Source organism: Fundulus heteroclitus, chromosome 22 (assembly GCF_011125445.2).
Source record: "Fundulus heteroclitus isolate FHET01 chromosome 22, MU-UCD_Fhet_4.1, whole genome shotgun sequence".
In the NCBI taxonomy this organism is placed as follows: Eukaryota; Metazoa; Chordata; class Actinopteri; order Cyprinodontiformes; family Fundulidae; genus Fundulus; species Fundulus heteroclitus.
In genome coordinates this window covers 4901878-4911123 of record NC_046382.1, presented here as the reverse complement: position 1 = coordinate 4911123, position 9246 = coordinate 4901878, and the positions used below count along the sequence as shown (strand labels likewise).

The 9246-nt window shown below is 39.8% G+C and overlaps 1 long non-coding RNA gene across 1 annotated transcript; it reads right to left on the bottom strand.

Annotated features, from left to right (window-relative positions):
• Window positions 1-1498: 1498 nt before the first annotated feature.
• Window positions 1499-3059, bottom strand: LOC110368293. Its single transcript, XR_004927737.1, has 3 exons — window positions 3012-3059; window positions 2292-2394; window positions 1499-2177 (listed from the first exon to the last, which is right to left on the bottom strand). It is a non-coding gene; the product is annotated as an uncharacterized LOC110368293 (long non-coding RNA).
• Between the last annotated feature and the right edge of the window lie 6187 nt (window positions 3060-9246).

Below are 9246 nucleotides of genomic sequence, written 5' to 3'. Positions count from 1 at the left end.
AAAAAATAAATATACAAAACCTGAATGACTTTTCTGTTTACATTGTTGTTTATCTTACAGTCTTAAATATTTTATATATCAGCCATGTTCTTCAGACTGATGTAGATTTGTACACCAGCTCCCCATTGAAGAGGAGGTGACAAACCACTTTGTCGCTGCAGTTCTTCAAAGCAATTTTCCCGTTCGCCATCATCATCACTTTGAGTTCCTGCCGCGGGCATTAGAGTGTTCAACTGGCTCAAGGCTTGTGCACATGCAGGGAATCCACAATTTCTGCCGTTGAATCTGGGGATGTACGAAAAAAAGTCCACATTTACTGACAGTTGCAAAAATTAAGCTTAGTTGTGAGATTTGGAACTCACTACCATCTCATTTTAAGATCTCAACTCACATTAAAATATTGACTTCAAAGCTTAAGAATTGGCTGATGGTGAACCAGAAACTTTTCTAATTTTCAAATATTTTAATTAATTTTGATTAAATAGTGTTAAAAACATTATTTTACATCTGTTGGGTCATTTTATTGTATTTACTGTTGATCTTAAGGCTGCAGTATGCAAGTTTTACAAAAGTATGTTTTTTGCTGCAGTTAATGCTGGGAGAAGGCAGAGGAGCCTGAATTTCTTTCATAGATTACCTGTCTTATGCTGTGATGACACAATGATAATTTCAACATATATCTAAAAAACATATTTTCCATAAACGTTGCATGCTTCAGCTTTAACTTTTTATACAAACCAACTGTTAAAAATCCTTCTAGGGATGGTGTTGCAAATTAATTATGGCTACAAATGATGTGATGCTGGCATCAAATTCTCCTGATCTATGTTTCTTGTATCTGTCCTTATGAAATTAAAATAGATGTATGCTTTATAATAAAAAGCATTATCCAATTATCCTTCTGTTTTAACATTAAAATGCAATACTCACCTGTGAGGCAGGTGATACATAGCCTCTGGTTTCCCAGATGGGCACTGGGACTGGCGAACAGGGCGAATAGTGTGAGTGTTCCATAGATGTTTGTATTGGTCCAGTTCATTCTGAAGAACTCCCAGGAAACAGTAATGCACCAGACACATGTGTTGTCTGCTGCCATTGAAGAGGTGCCTTTCCCTCAAGTCGCTGAGCAGATCCATCCAGAACTGACTCCTAGTTAAAGTACAAGCGTCTTATTAACATGGACTTTGGCCCCAAGAAAGCACTAAATAATTATTGAAGTTGCTTTTAGAGACCTACTGCAATTTTCAATAGTTAAAGAAGCAGTTATATGAAAGCAATTTTAATATTAACACAAATAGTCTCAGGCCGACACTAGTGTATATGATAAACCCAGAACTAAAGGTGTGTATATAGATCAGAATAATCACATGTAACAGACACAGAAATGTCAAGTAGATGCATCATTAATTCATAATAACTTTAACAAATTAAATTATGTGACAATAAACTTTGTTTCCGAAAGTAGGACCACCAGCTTTCAATACGTTGGTTGGAAGTCCCATACATGTGGCTTTTGGCTCCTGCAAATTCATCTGTGTGCACTGATCTCAAGGAACTGTAAAATGCCGCCATCAGTCCATTTTCTGTTCCGCAGTCTGTCCAAAGGCGCATTGGAAAAACTCCAAACTCAGAAATGCACGACATATAATGCTGAGCAATAATCCTAGGATCATTGTTGGACTTTCCACATTTGAGCCACAGTATTTTTCTGGAGAACCTATCAATGCAGCCACTTATTGCAATGCCATAGGGTTTTAATTTGTCATACCCATCAACATGCCAAATTTCATTGGGTCCCACTTAATGATATGCTCTGCGGACAAATCTTCGTCTAGACCTGTTTTCTACTGCAGACGGATCCAATTCTCTCATTAGTTGCATCACATCCCTTCTTCTGACGATAAAAGAATACTTCTGTTTGAGGGTCTGCCACATTGCTCGATAACCCAGCAGTTGGCCTGATCCCTTAAGTTCTTCAGAAATAGCTGCATGCACAGTAGCAATTGGTGTGTAATTTGTCCTCCTGGTCAGGCCTGCCCTTTGTAATTTTCTTTTTAAAGTGCTAAGACTCATTGAAATATTGTGTTTGGCAGCAAGGAAGTCTCTTATTACTTCATAACTGTGGCCCTCCGTGAAATACTTCACGATGAGATCATCTGCAGTTGTGGCTTGAGGATCTGAGGGGAAGGAATAAGACACTAGATTTAAGAATATATATTTACTAAATGATGAATAAACAGTACAAAGTCAGTAATTTATATGATATCAACAACTTTCAGAGAAAAACATACCGTCATCTTGATGAGTCCTTAAAAACTGAATATTTCTGCTGCATGAGCCACAATAGGACAGAACAACATGAAGGTTCCCACCACAAAATGGACAAAACATAACCTGGTAAAAGGCAAGAAGAATCAGTTAGTCTTAATACACACACTCAGACTATTTGCACCTAACAATATGTATTGATCGATAGAAGTGTGGTTCAGTAGAAAAGACAAATGACATCCTCCCAAACGATCACAAATGCAGACCCAGGAAAGCTCTGCCAACCTTCTAAAAAGGTCAGAGCACACTTTTTTCAGACTTACAGTTTTGGTAAAATGTTGGGTGAATGCAGGGTTGCGTTTGAATCCATTTATTTCAGCACTAAGCAGCAGCATAAAATGGTCATGGCTACACATAAAATGTATGTTTTAATTTTTTCCGATAACTATACATATCGAACAATATGATTTATATTTTAGCGATATGCCTTTTTTCTATATCGTCCAGCTTTATTTGCACCATCATTACACATAAGGTAGATTATAACAATGTTAACGTCGCTAAGCAAAGCAAGTTACCCCAAATTGTCTGACTCGTTTCCATGGTAACCACTGACTTGCAAACCTACAGTGCAATGTTTCTCTCTTGACAGGGTTAACAAACTTGAAGATTTCAGTAAACCCACTCTCTGGCATTGCGGTACACCAGTACCATATATAACAAACGAAAAATGTTTTACTTACTTATCAAACGGCCAATATTAACTTGTGAGTCCGCAAGCAAAGCTCCTTTATGGGGTAACATAGCTTCCTAAATAGACTTGTACATAAAAAGATAGTTGTGTCCATATTAGTCAGAAGTTGTGCATAACAAACATTTGTAAACTCATAATAATTTAAATCGTATTCAAAAGATACAACATACATTTTACATAGTTACAACTTCAATAACTAAAAAATACAAAATTCAAGTTTAAATTTGTGCTTTACTCTTTATGAACACAAACAGCAGCGGCTGCTTGAGAATACGGATTTTTTTTTTGAGAATACGAATTCACAACAGTGGTCTGACGTCACGGTTTCCAAGGCTGGTTAATGGAGCACAGAGTGCGAAGATAGGAGCCGCGCATGCGCTCTTCAGACTGACCGTCTCTGAATGCACCGCGGCCGCAGCTTGATTCCAGACAGCGCAGAGTGTCTGATCCATGCTACATTCTGGAAGGTGGCGGTAATGCACCTATAAGTTGTTTTCCAACCGCCATTAAAAACAAGAGAAGAACAAGAAGAAGAAGAAGAAGAAGACAGCGCAGAGATCACAGTGGTAAGTTAAACACTCCCTTTTCTGCTGCTGTTGTTCTTCAAAAGTACGTTTTCAGATCGTTTGAGGCGAGAACATTATACTTTTAAGCTTCCCAATTTACAGAGTTGGTGCGTAATTTAAAAAAAGAATCTGATTTATTTGTTTTGTGTTTATCAGACTGACGCCTGTTGCTTTATTAACTCAATAATTGCTGGAATAAATTGTAAATGTCTCCCAAGGATGACAGCAGCATATAAAATAGGGCTGGACGATAATTTAATAACAATATATATCAGTCGAAAGACGTGTGGCACAATAAGGGAAAAAAGAATCGATAAAAGTTGGTGAGACAGACAGTTTTCCTTTCTTCCTTTTAACCTAGTTGATGCTACAGTCACTACTTCCTCTCGACCAATCGTAATCGCGGACCCAGGCACGCCGTCACAAAGCGCCGCCCTCTCAAACCACAACACAGAGCATGTGAATATGTCGCAGCAAGGAGCGGCGGAGGAAACGGTCCCAAAACGGGGTTTTACTAGTTCACCAGTCTGAAAGAAATAAACCAGTGATTTGTAAAACTTGCAAGGTACCGGTAAAAACAAAGTCTGGTAACGCAGCCAACTTGTTTCATCACGTAAGCCGCTCAGTCGCTCACACCCGCAGCAGCGCGAGCCGTTTTAGCCCCGCTGAGGCTCTGCGCATCTTCGTAGGAATCTTCTGGAAGTTCTTCCAAAACAAAGCAGGTACAGCAGCTAAACTGGGCTTCCTTCTTTGTGATAAAATGTCCAAGCAGCATAAGGACATCACGCATGCAGTAACGTGCCTCATAGTGATGGACATGCTGCTGTTGTCTGCAGCTGAAAAACATGGCTTCAAACAACTACTCACCACTCTTGATACGCGATATAAAGTTCTGGGATGCAAGTTTTTCTCTAACAGCGCTGGTCACATTAGTTTATTCTTTGTTACCATTTAATAACATCACCCAGGTCCATTAAGTTGAGTCATTTTTCATTTAAAAAAAATCAGTTATGGTTAAAAATGTTGGTTAAATAAGAATTTAATAGTGATTGAGTGTTTGTGTGTGATATATTAAAAGTAAGTAATTTATCAATATTATAAGAGCCAGGTTTTAAATATTTTTGATTATCTATCGATCAATATGCATTTTTTTTATCAATATGCTTTTTTCTATATTGTCCAGCCCTAATATAAAATCTATAAATAAATAAATTCTTTAAATGTTTTTCCTAAGTGAGTTTCCTCTGAGTGAGGACACGAAAAATTGAGAAGAGAAAGTGGGAAAGAAAACAATAGTAACAATATATGAAAAAAACAGATATTTATTTTAGACAAATGTTTTAACTTTGCAACAGAATGAAGGTGTAACATATTCAACAAATTAACAGTTACTAACGTGGTTTAAAACAAATAAATAACTTCTATTAACATCTTATACAAATAGACAACACCTACAAACATACAATTAAAAATAGTTGGAATGGAAATTAATTCACTGATTATTTTATGTATTATTACAGGTGGTGAAAAAAATGAAATGAAGCAGCACGTGTACATGACTAGAACTGATCTACATTAGGTCAGGTGTAGTCATGTTCACTTAAACATGCAGCCAGCTGGAGCAGCTTCCTGTCTTCAGCTGCCGGATGGTCATCCTCCTCTGGGTCGACCTCCTCATCTAGCTGGTTACCTGCCTCTATACAAATATTGTGGAGGATGCAGCAGGCGGCGATTACTTTTGGGGCAAACGTCAGGCAGACCTCCAGCACCCTTAAGAAGATGAAACGCCACCGTGTCTTCAGATCACCAAAGGCGCGCTCAGTGATGTTTATCAGCCTTGGCGTGGTGTCTGTTGTAGCGTGCCTCCACTAGACCTGTACCAAATATAAAATTAACTTGTAATTTAGGTAATATGCTGATATGTCTTAATCTTCTATTACACTTCTATCATCTATGTATCAATTGTGTGTCATTGCTGGCTCTATTTAAGGACAATAAGGTAAGAGATCTTACTGGCAAGCTGTTTCCCTATAGGATGCACTGCAGCCCAGCCAGCAGAGGGTCAGCAGCACCTCTATCTCCTGTGGCCATCCATGGACCTTCTGGATGGGCAGCAGCTGAAGGAGGAGGACGATGGTGGCCCTTCTTAGCCTGAAGGCTGGTTTCAGGTCCCCTTCATTAAAAAATATTTGGAGGATCGGAACAGAAGTGTTTATCCTCACATATTTTGTTTCTGTTTCTTCCTGTAAATAAAAAATGCCAAATGTTACCATAATTGTTTTTTTCAATTCTCACCTTTTCACACCATAAAACTATATGTGGTTAACATGCAGATTATTATAGTTCTCAAGAAAGAAAGGGTCAAATGTATAGTAGTAAATGTAACAAATTGCTTCCCTTCTCTGGTATTTCTACCATTTCACTGAAAGAATGAACTGAACTAACTGCACATAATTTATAGATTAATCGCTGTAAAGGTGGACAGACAGAAATAACTTTTCCTTAATGAACAATGCTGTGAAGGTTAGACAAAGTAGCTTAACTCTACTCCCTTTACTGTTACTAATATATAAAAATTATGTTTTCATTTTAATTATTTACAGATAAATAGTCACAATTTCAACGTGATCACATGTTTAATACCATCCTCAATGTTGTTTTTTTTAAAAGATAAAAGTAGGAAATAGGCTGTCAATCTTAAAAAACCTACCAGTTGGCACAGAGGCTCAACGTCGGACTTTTTATTAAAATTACGCACTAACTCTGTAAACAGGCCACATAGGGAAGCTTAAAAGTATAATGTTCTCGCTTCAAACTACCTGAAAACGTACTTTTGAAGAACGGCAGCAGAAAAGGGAATGTCTAACTTACCGCTGTGAGCTCTGCGCTGTCTGTAATGAATCTGCGGCCGCGGTGCATTCTGAGACGGTCAGTCTGAAGAACGCATGCGCGGCTCCTATCTTCGCACTCTGTGCTCCATTAACCAGCCTTGGAAACCGTGACGTCAGACCACTGTTGTGAATTCGTATTCTCAAAGAAAAAATCTGTATTCTCAAGCAGCCGCTGCTGTTTGTGTTCATAAAGAGTAAAGCACAAATTTAAACTTGAAATTTGTATTTATTAGTTATTGAAGTTGTAACTATTTAAACCGTAAGGTGTATCTTTTGAATGTGATTTAAATTATTATGAGTTTACAAATGTTTGTTATGCACAACTTCTGACTGATATGGACGCAACTATCCTTTTATGTACAAATCTATTTAGGAAGCTATCTTACCCCATACTCCTTCTTCTTTTGTTTTTCTGCTGCGTCAGCTTCTTCTTCTTCTTCTTCTTCTTCTTCTTCTACTGTTATGTATAACAACCAACTGTTGCGTCACTACCGTTGTAGTTTTAGATTTTTCGTTGCGGCTATTTCCGTTGTGGCTCTTGTATTTGTGTTGCGGCTGTTGTATTTGTGTTGCGGCTCTTGTAATTGTGTTGCGGCTGTTGTATTTATGTTGCGGCTCTTGTATTTATGTTGCGGCTCTTGTATTAGTGGTGACACCTCTGGGCCACCGTACAATGGACAGTCAAAAGAACAGCACACAAAAACCTGACCTGAAATCAGGCCAAAATCTTAAATTAGAAAAATAAACAACTTAATCTTAACAATAGATAAATCATAAACAACAAGTCAGTTAGTTATGCTATAAATCATAGCACTGAGATACGTCAAATAGTTTAAATAATAAGCAATTTCTTTATGAAGCTTCATTATTTCTAAATATCCCAAGGAAAAATAAAGTGCACTTATAATTGAAAGATGAAATAAAGGGTCAACAAAAAAAAAAGTATTTCAACAGTTCACTCATAGCTGTATTGCGCAACACACATCAATAAACAGTAAGATCTATTAAAAACAAAATGGAACCATGGCTCCTAAGGCTGGAAAAGTCCCAGACAAAGTTCTATAATTAACCCAAAGCATAAACCAATGTATGACCAATATATTTACTGCTTGGGAAATAGCATTGCTTCTTGGTTGGGGAAAAGTTTCCGTCCGAATTAGTCAAAAGAAAAGAGAGTCTGAGTGAAGCCGAGGCGGGTCTGGGAGCCATATTAACTACCTATGTTAGCGTAGCATGCAACCGGGTTACTGCGGCATCACAAACTCAAAATAAGGAATGAAAATATACTTTGACTCACCGATGAGTAGATGATTTGGGAGAGGATTGAGGGAATGTCCATCAGGTTAGGAGGCATAAATCTGCGGTATTATTTAAGTTATCGGTAAGTTTGAATGAACAATAAGGCATGAGTCAATAGATGGGAACAAATATACCGAATTGAAAGAAGCTAAAATGATCTATGGTGAAGGCATCAACAGAGTAAATTAAGCAGCGGTGGAGTGTCAAGGTGGGTTTTTTAAAAAAATAAATAAAACCGAGAAGCCACAGCGAGGAGCTGCTGGGAGCAGCGTTGGCTGTAGCATTTGTGGAGCCATCTCCCTGGTTCAGGGACCCACCCCCCTTTTTAAAGGGACAGGGCACACTACTATCAGATTGAACCCGGAAGTAGGGCCTTATGTGCCCTGGGTTACACGTGGAACATGGTCCATTCAGACTCAATGTCCCCCGCCTCCCTCGGGACGTGTTTAAAGTTCTCCCGGAGGTGGGAGTTAAAGCTCCGCCTCACAGGGGACTCTGCCAGACGTTCCCAGCAAACCCTCACAGTACGTTTGGGCCTGCCCGGTCGGACCGGCTTTCCCCCCCGCCATCGGAGCCAACTCACCACCAGGTAGTGGTCGGTGGAGAGCTCCGCCCCTCTCTTCACCCGAGTGTCCAAGACATACGGCCGCAGATCAGATGAAACGACAAAAAAGTCGATCATTGAACTGCGACCTAGGGTGTCCTGGTGCCAAGAGCACATATGGACACCCTTATGCTTGAACATGGTGTTTGTGATGGACAATCCATGACGAGCACAGAAGTCCAACAACAAAACACCACTCGAGTTCAGATCAGGTGGGCCATTCCTCCCAACCACGCCCCTCCAGGTCCCACTGTCATTGCCCACGTGAGCGTTGAAGTCCCCCAGCAAAACGAGGGAGTCCCCAGGAGGGGCACTCTCCAGTACCCCCTCTAAGGACTCCAAAAAGGGTGGGTAATCTGAACTGCTGTTTGGTGCATAGGCGCAAACAACAGTCAGAACCCGTCCCCCCACACGAATGCGGAGGGAGGCCACCCTCTCGTTCACCAGGGAGAACCCCAACGTGCAGGCACCGAGATGGGGGGCAACAAGTATGCCCACCCCAGCTCGGCGCCTCTCACCATGGGCAACTCCAGAGTGGAAGAATGTCCAGCCCCTCTCAAGGAGACTGGTTCCGGAGCCAGAGTGGTGCGTCGAGGTGAGTCCGACTATTTCTAGTCTGACTAGTTTATTTCTCTTACATGTTTGTCATGTAAGAGAAATAAAGCATTCATTATCATCTAGGCATATTGGTTGTGATTAATAAAGATGTTTTACCACACATTGAAAATGTTTCAGCAGTTGTTCATCACCCAACACACCGTCTGATTACAACATCTATAAAAACCAGAACCATCTGCTTCCTGAATTCACCTCCCAAGCATACTTCCCATCACCTCAACAGCAGAACAACAAACAGGCTTTAAA